Genomic DNA, 10,000 nt, shown 5'->3' on the forward strand with positions numbered 1-10,000 from the left:
TCGGGTGAAAAGTTAAGGCTTTCGGGTGAAATTTCAGGATGCACCTAAAACGCACTATAACCTTTCCAGGTGAACTTAATTTGACCTTCTCTACACTTCTGAATGCACATGTCCAACTGTTCAGTGTTTCAGTACTTTTTGCAGAACTTGCTGTTCTCTAACAAGGTGCTTAACGGCAAAATTCACAACTGGTGTTTGATCCATGAATCCACCAATAAATTTTCTGGTTCCATTAGAACTGGTATTTAAACAGTCCTCTTCATCATGCTGTTCACATTCTGACATCATGAGACCAAGACCACACCTAACAACTGATCAACAGAACCTCACCATTGTGAGGCTTCAAACAGGATGTTCTCAGAGGGAAGTGGCCACTGAGCTTAGAGTGTCACAGAGTGTCATCAGCAGGTTGGGACAGAGATACAGAGAGACTGGAAGAGTCACAGAAAGGCATAGAAGTGGACGTCCTTTGGCCACATCCCACGTTGATGACCGCTTCATTGTGAACAGTGCCCTGCGGAACCGGATAATGAAGGCCAGGGAGCATTTACGCTGGACGAGGGACCAGTGGGCCTCAGTGCTGTTCTCTGATGAAAGTCAATTCACGTTGAGCAGAAATGATGGCCGCCAACGATGTTGGAGACGTCAAGGAGAGCGCTATGCATCAGCCACTGTTGTGGTGGTGTTACAGTCTGGGCAGGTGTGTCCACTCAATACAGAACTGCCCTACATCTTGTGAATGGTACAGTGACAAGACAATACTACCTGAATAATCCAGTCATTGTGCCCCTGCATGAACAACACAGGCCTAATTTCATCTTCATGGATGACAATGCTCCAGCTCATCGAGGTCGCATCATTAGGGAACGGCTGCTGGAGGCTGGGGTACCTCAAATGGAGTGGCCTGCACTTTCTCCAGACCTGAATCCCATAGAAAACCTGTGGGATCAGCCGAGTCGCCGTGTAGAGGCTCGTAACCCTGCACCCCAGAACCTCAATGACCTGAGGGCCGCCCTTCAAGAAGAGTGGAATGCCATGCCTCAGCAGACAATAAGTCGACTCGTGAACAGCATGAGACGTCGTTGTCAAGCTGTAATTGATGGTCAAGGGCACATGACAGATTATTGAGACACTGACATTTTTTGTTGTGGTATACCCACCACTGTTGTTGGCTTTTGTTTCAATAAATTGTTTGAGATGAGGAAATCACCACTGCAGCTTCTACTTAAATGCCCTACTTTCATGATATAATATCACTGTAGTGTGAACTTTTTACATTTTCGGGTTCACGGGTTCACGTGACCGCCACGTGTTATTAGGACATCGTGCACGAGGCTCGTGTCCAGAAAGAGGAGACCGGCGGTTTAACGTCTACAGCAGTGAGGCGCTCGTGATGGAGTCCTGATTCATCACCTGAGACAGATTCGTCAGCAGAAACGCTCACGAGCTCCAGTCCTGTCTCTGTGTTAAAGCCTGAGGGCTAATTATAGAGACGAGTCTGTTCCAGCATCCAGTGATGAGGAGGAGTGTGTTCCCTTCTTCTCTCTCTCTTTCTCTCTCTCTCTCTCTCTCTCTCTCCTCTTCTCCCTTTCTCTTTTCTTTTTTTCTTCTCTTCTCTTCTCTTCTCTTCTCTTCTTTTTCTCTTCTCTTCTCTTCTCTTCTTTTCTCTTTTCTTCTCTTTTTTTCTTCTCTTCTTTTCTCTTTTCTTCTCTTTTTTTCTTCTCTTCTTTTTTCTCTTCTCTTCTCATCTCTTCTCTTTTTTCTTCTCTTCTATTTTTGTCTTCTTTTTTCTCTTAATTTTTCCTCTTCTCTTCTCTTCTCTTCTCTTCTCATCTCTTCTCTTTTTTCTTCTCTTCTATTTTTGTCTTCTTTTTTCTCTTAATTTTTCCTCTTCTCTTCTCTTCTCTTCTCTTCTCTTCTCTTCTCTTCTCTTCTCTTCTCTTCTCCTCTCCTCTCCTCTCCTCTCCTCTTCATCAGGTGCTGTAGATCAGCCGTTCGCCTGTGTGGAATTGACCGAGCTCCTCCTGGTCACCATTTCCTCTCTTTTATCTGTGTTCCTTGTTATTATTTGTTGAAATAAACCTCCAGCAGAAGTGTAATGAAGCAGGCGTCATACAGGAGCTGCTCCGCTTTCAGAGACGGAAATAAAACACGAGGTTTTTTAATAAGGCCCCGAGGGAACGAGAGCGTTCTAGATCTTTCTGTAGGTGGCAGAGCTGCTCTTCCGTACGGTGCTGCTAATCACACACACGCACAGAAATATATATACATGAGTGTGTGTGTGTGAGAGTGTGTGTGTGTGTGAGAGAGAGTGTGTGTGAGGTCACACTGTACCATTATATTACAGAACATCTTGTCTTTGCTATTTATGGCGAATTTGTTTGCTCGCTTGCTAATCAGAGAGACGAAAAAAAGAACAATTCTACAAATTCTACAAACCCTTTTTAAAATCTCAAGACGCTAGACGTCCACACAAAGCTAAGATTTGGTGGAAATGGTGACCAGAGCGTCGTGGTTGTGGTGAGATCTTTGTGGCGCTGATGTCCACCTCCAGAACTGGTGTAGAGCTTTATAATGACTTCACACCAATACCGAGTGGTCCAGGGAGCGTTGATGAATTCTGGATTCTGATTGGACGCTGTTGATGAATCGCAGGTCGTTCTAATACATTATGGTTGCTATAGTAACAGCTCGTTCACATGGACCAATGCTTTACGACATTTATAAAGTGAAGCTTCACAATAAACAGATTTTTGAAGAAATTGTGAAAAACATTTCTGGTGAAGCTTTGGAAGGAGTCTCCAGTGTCAGAGCTGAAGGTGTAGAACTGATGGTGAAGAGTCTTTTTAGCTTCAAGAGAGAAAGAAAGAGAGGAAAAAAAGATGCTGGTGATAGAACGATTGTTTACAGCTGTTTCTGGGAAACATTAATAAACTATAAATGGATAAAAAGTCAACGTTTCATGTGCAGCTCATCAACTTCAGAGCGTTTACAGTAACGCTGCTCCATCACATCACCACTCGTTGCTTATTTTCCTACAAGCTCACATCCTGAAGTGTTTTATTCGCTGTTTATAACGTTACTGTACATCACGGGGGTCAAAAACCTTTCCATCTGACGGCTGTGTCCCAGGAGGGAGCGGGCAGCGTTACAGATCGGCCTTCTGCCAAATATATATCAAATATTTATGAATAAAAAAAGTCCTTGGAAGTCAGTGGAGTGGCTGCTGGCAGGAGAGCGAGAGAGAGGAGTTCAGCTGCACTGCAACGTAGCAGACGTTCAACAAAACCCTAAATATCCTCACTTTATTAGATATTTATCCGACTGCTCGTGACTCCTGAAGGTGGAGCAGTTTTGAGGATGGAGCAGGATGTGTGTTTTAACAGAATGAAGTTGAAGTGGTGTTCAGTCATTACTTTAAGGAGAAAAAAAACATCACACTGTGCTGCTGAGCTACTGATTCACCAACAGGCCCAGAGCAAGCACTTCAAATCAGCAGCTAAAGATCTCTGAAGAAAACCCCACCCCTCTCTCCGCCCCTCCATCCAACCCTTCACCCATCCAACCTCTCTCTCTCTCTCTCTCTTTCTCTGTCTCTCTCCATCTCACCCCTCTCTCAGTCTCTCTCTCTCTCTCTCTCTTCCTTTGTCTCTCTTGATCTCCCTATTCCTCTCTCTGTCTCTACCTCTTCCCCTCCCTCTCCTATTTATTTATTTATTTATTTTCTTTTGTGGTTGCAATCCTGTAATCACTTGTTCTTTTTTTCATCTATAGAAATAGACCGTTATTTAATTCTGTCTAATCTCATTTACTCTTTCTATTCCTCTCTCTCTCTCTTTCTCTCTCTCTCTCTCTCTCTCTGAAGAATTCCATTCATGAACTATACCTACCTTTTCCGGTTTGTCTGATTTGCTGTTTTGTTTCTCTGAATTGTCCGTATGTATTTGGAATTGTTATTGTGTTTTGTTATTTTCTTTTGTACTTCTCAGCCACCGTACAGTGCTGTTGCTTTGACAGTCTACAACATGAAGGGCAACTGTAAACGGATAAAAACTGCATGATGTGGCAGATGATCTACACCATCTCACTACACCATCTCACTACACCATCTCACTACACCATCTCACTACACCATCTCACTACACCAACTCACTACACCATCTCACTACACCAACTCACTACACCAACTCACTACACCATCTCACTACACCATCTCACTACACCAACTCACTACACCATCTCACTACACCATCTCACTACACCATCTCACTACACCATCTCACTACACCAACTCACTACACCATCTCACTACACCATCTCACTACACCATCTCACTACACCATCTCACTACACCAACTCACTACACCATCTCACTACACCATCTCACTACACCAACTCACTACACCATCTCACTACACCAACTCACTACACCATCTCACTACACCAACTCACTACACCATCTCACTACACCATCTCACTACACCAACTCACTACACCATCTCACTACACCAACTCACTACACCATCTCACTACACCAACTCACTACACCATCTCACTACACCATCTCACTACACCAACTCACTACACCATCTCACTACACCATCTCACTACACCATCTCACTACACCATCTCACTACACCAACTCACTACACCATCTCACTACACCATCTCACTACACCAACTCACTACACCATCTCACTACACCATCTCACTACACCAACTCACTACACCATCTCACTACACCATCTCACTACACCAACTCACTACACCATCTCACTACACCATCTCACTACACCATCTCACTACACCAACTCACTACACCATCTCACTACACCATCTCACTACACCATCTCACTACACCAACTCACTACACCATCTCACTACACCATCTCACTACACCAACTCACTACACCATCTCACTACACCATCTCACTACACCAACTCACTACACCAACTCACTACACCAACTCACTACACCATCTCACTACACCATCTCACTACACCATCTCACTACACCATCTCACTACACCATCTCACTACACCAACTCACTACACCATCTCACTACACCATCTCACTACACCATCTCACTACACCATCTCACTACACCAACTCACTACACCAACTCACTACACCAACTCACTACACCATCTCACTACACTAACTTTAACAGATGCTTTTCTGTGCGTTTGTGTAGCAGTTTATTGACTGAAAGAACCTCTTAGAGATGAGCTAGCATTATTCAAATCAGGACATGCTAATTGTCCGTTGTTAGCTTTACATCTTGCTTAAATGCTAATAATGAGAAAATGATTGACTGAAGTTAGCTTTATTCTCCGCTAGCTTTTTAAACAGATTCCATTACTGCTTTTCAGTTAGATCCAAAACACACACAAATACAGTGAATACCCAGTGTCAAAATGCTAACAGCGCTAATAATGAGTGACAGCTCTCAGAAAGCGCTTAGCCTCATCTAAATCAGGCCATGCTAACCGATCCTCATGGCTAGTTTCTTTCTTAGCCAACAACATGACGAGCAGGACGACAAGAGCGTGAACAAAGCCAAAGAGCACGGGGTCACGGTGTTTCACAAAGCCTTCGGGAAAAGAGAGAGAGAGAACGAGAGAGAGAGAGAGAGAGAGAGAGAGAGAAAAACAGAATAGTGCGCCATCTGTCCAGGACTCTTCCTCTGCCAACATGCTCGGTACATCACTACATCAATAAAGAGAGACACTAGCCCCGAGGAGGACGTCTCTCTGACTGACATAAACAGCTTTAGTCTTCTCTCTCTCTTTCTCTCTCTCTTTCTCTCTCCTTCTTAAGTCACGATTTTTCCTAAGGAATAAATGAGCTCTTTAGTTTAATCAGGTGTGTGAGAAAAGTTATTTAAAAAGTTAAGGCCGGAAAGATAAAATCTATGAAAAGAAATGTGATGAGTGAACGTAGCGGCTATAAACAAACACGTCAGAGTCTAACTGTAACACAACCGTTGCTTGTGGGCGTGGCCTGTGCTGTACATATAGCTGCTAAAGCTAGCTAATCAAACACAAATGACATGAAAGCAGTAATCAGTGTGATAAATGATGGATTTACGGTACGCACTCTGCTACGTGCTCGGCTACATGCTAGCTACGCTTTCTGAAGTCATTTTGCTAGAGCGTCCCCAAATGGACATAGCAGTAACGATAAATGTAACTATAAATGGATAAAAATTTCAAAAGCATATTGCTGTGGAGTCAGTTATAATTTCTCGTGAATATGATTATCAATTATTTTGTGATAGCAGCGTAACTCCAGGAAAACTACTGATTAAGGCTAATGACGTGATGTTCGATCGTCCAGGTCGAGTCCCATGACCCGCGTATGATTCACTCTCGGATTTGGTGTGATGCAGGCAGTGAGGCATTTCGAGAGATCGAGAGAGAGAGAGAGAGAGAGAGAGAGAGAGAAGACGTCTGGGGCAATCAGGCGTCTCCGTCTATACCGCGGCTGCTGCTGCTGAGATGGCTCTTTCACTCCGGAGCGGATCTGTCAATCACGCCATCGATTCTGCATGGCCACTTCGAAAGACAAAGCAGACAATGTCATCAAGCCAAATAAGAGAGAGAGAGAAAGAAAACGAGAGAGAGAGAGAGAGAGAGTGAGAGAGAGGAGCAAAATTATTGACTTTCAGATCAGTTGGGTGCAGGTGCTTGTGAAATTGTTAACATCTCTCTCTCTCTCTCTCTCTCTCTCTCTCTGTCTGTCTATCTCTCTATCTATCTGCCTGTCTCACTCTCTGTCTCTCTCTTTATTTCTCTCTCTCTGTCTCTCTCTCTCTCTCTCTCTCTGTCTCATTCTGTCACTCTGTCTGTCTGTCTCTCTCTCTCTCTCTCTCTCTCTCTCAGCTCACAGATTCACACTGAACAAAAAAATGAGAAGACAGAAAGATGCGTGTGTGTTCTCAGGAGGTGAAAGTGAAGTGTAACTGCAGAAGTCTGTTTTCTGAGAGGAATAATTGGTGTAATGTTTTGATGAATCCTGCGCTGCAGCGACTGACACAATCAGTGTGTGATTTAAAATTCATCCTGCATTCACACTGTGTATATGTGTGCGTGTGTGTGTGTGCGTGTGTGTGTGTTCTGCTTCATCAGCGGTTTTAAAGCGAGGGTTGAGGCCAGCTTTTAATGGCTGCTTTTCCTCCTCACATATACAGAGTGCAACTATTTGAATTGAAGTCCAGATCCATCATTAAAGGGATACTTCAAACTGTTCTACATGGAATATTCTAAAATCTACTGCAACTGAAGTGTGTGTGTGTGTGTGTGTGTGTGAATAAAGAGTTCCGGAACTGAGCGAAGTCCGGAACTTTGCTCCAAAGTTAGAACAAACATCCAAGGGCAGATGTTGGATGACTGAGGGCAGATGTGGACGTCAGAGGGCAGATGTTGGACTCTGAGGACAGATGTTGGAGATCTGAAGGCAGATGTTGGACCTCTGAGGGCAGATGTGGACATCTGAAAGCAGATGTGGATGTCTGAAGGCAGAGGTTGGACGTCTGACGGCAGATGTTGGACATCTGAAGGCAGATGTGGAAGATGGAGGGCAGATGTTGGAGGTCTGAGGGCAGATGTTGGACAACTGAGAGTAGATGTTTGACATCTGAAGGGGGATGTGGATAATGGAAGGCAGACGTTGGAGGTCTGAGGGCAGATGTTGGATGTCTTAAAGCAGTTTCAGACATCTGAAGGTAGCTGTTGGACGTCTGAGGGCAGTTGATGGACTTCTGAAGGTAGATGTTGGACAACTGAAGGCAGATGTTGAATGTCCAAAGGGAGATTTTAGAGGTGTGAATGCAGATGTTGGACATCTGAGGGCAGATGTGGATGTCTGAAGGCAGATGTTGGACATCTAAAAGCAGATGTGGAAGATGGAGGGCAGATGGAGGTCTGAGGGCAGATGTTGGACATCTGAGAGTAGACGTTTGACATCTGAAGGCAGATGTGGACAACAGAAAGCAGATGTTGGACATCTGAGAGTAGACGTTTGACATCTGAAGGCATACGTGGACGACAGAAGGCAGATGTTGGACATCTGAGGGCAGATGTTGGACGTCTGAAAGCAGATGTTGGATGTCTGAAGGCATATTTGAATGTCTGAGGGCAGATGTTGGATATCTGAAAGCAGATTCGGAGATCTGAAGGTTGTTAGTTGCTAGACGTCTGAGGGTAGATGTTGGGTGTCTGAGGGCAGATGTTGGACTTCTGAAGGCAGATGTTGGAGATCTAAGCCTATTTTATGGAAAACTTCACCTCATGACTGATTTGCGCTGTTCCTGTAGAAATGGTAACGTATGAGAAGCAGTGTATGGATGAAAACTAACTGGTCTAGAAAATGAAACAACACCACTGGACCAATCAGAATCCAGAATTCTACACTGCAGTAAATTATTTATTTATATATAAATTCTAATGACATTTTTTGGTGTAAATAATTAGCACACAGATACAGACCTGTGGATTCTGATGGAGAAGCTGATGTTAAAATTATTGTAGAGGTTTTTAAAATGTGTGTTTAATCTCTAAAGGACTGTGGAACAATGACAGGTGAAGAATGAACAGAATCTCTGGAGCTCTTGAATACACCCTTTATCCCTCCACCTCTCACAGCTGGTGTGTTGATTTGTGTGTGTGTGTGTGTGTGTGTGTGTGTGTTGGTCAGTGATTAGCTCAGGCTCTGACCTCTGAAATTCTCAACTCTAACCAGCAGGAGAGGAACTTCACAAGAACTCAACACTCACACAACAGAACAGAACACCACACAACACAACACAATGCTACACAACACAACACAATGCTACACAACACAACACAACACAATGCTACACAACACAACACAATACTAAACAACACAATACTATACTACACAACACAATACTACACAACACAATGCTACACAACACAACACAATGCTACACAACACAACACAATGCTACACAACACAACACAATACTGCACAACACAACACAATGCTACACAACACAACACAATGCTACACAACACAACACAATGCTACACAACACAACACAATACTAAACACAATACTATACTACACAACACAATACTACACAACACAATGCTACACAACACAACACAATGCTACACAACACAACACAATGCTACACAACACAATGCTACACAACACAACACAATACTGCACAACACAACACAATGCTACACAACACAACACAATGCTACACAACACAACACAATGCTACACAACACAACACAATACTGCACAACACAACACAATGCTACACAACACAACACAATACTGCACAACACAACACAATGCTACACAACACAACACAATACTAAACAACACAATACTATACTACACAACACAATACTACACAACACAATGCTACACAACACAACACAATGCTACACAACACAACAGAATGCTACACAACACAATGCTACACAACACAACACAATACTGCACAACACAACACAATGCTACACAACACAACATAATACTACACAACACAACACAATACTAAACAACACAATACTATACTACACAACACAATACTACACAACACAATGCTACACAACACAACACAATGCTATACAACACAACACAACACAATGCTACACAACACAACGCTACACAACACAACACAATGCTACACAACACAACACAATGCTACACAACACAATACTGCACAACACAATGCTACACAACACAACACAATACTACACAACACAATGCTACACAACACAACACAATGCTACACAACACAATGCTACACAACACAACACAATACTACACAACACAATACTAAACAACACAACACAATACTACACAACACAATGCTACACAACACAACACAATACTGCACAACACAACACAATGCTACACAACACAACACAATACTACACAACACAACACAATACTGCACAACACAACAGAATGCTACACAACACAATACTACACTACACAACACAATACTACACAACA

This window comes from Hemibagrus wyckioides, linkage group LG02 (assembly GCF_019097595.1).
Source record: "Hemibagrus wyckioides isolate EC202008001 linkage group LG02, SWU_Hwy_1.0, whole genome shotgun sequence".
Classification (NCBI taxonomy): Eukaryota; Metazoa; Chordata; class Actinopteri; order Siluriformes; family Bagridae; genus Hemibagrus; species Hemibagrus wyckioides.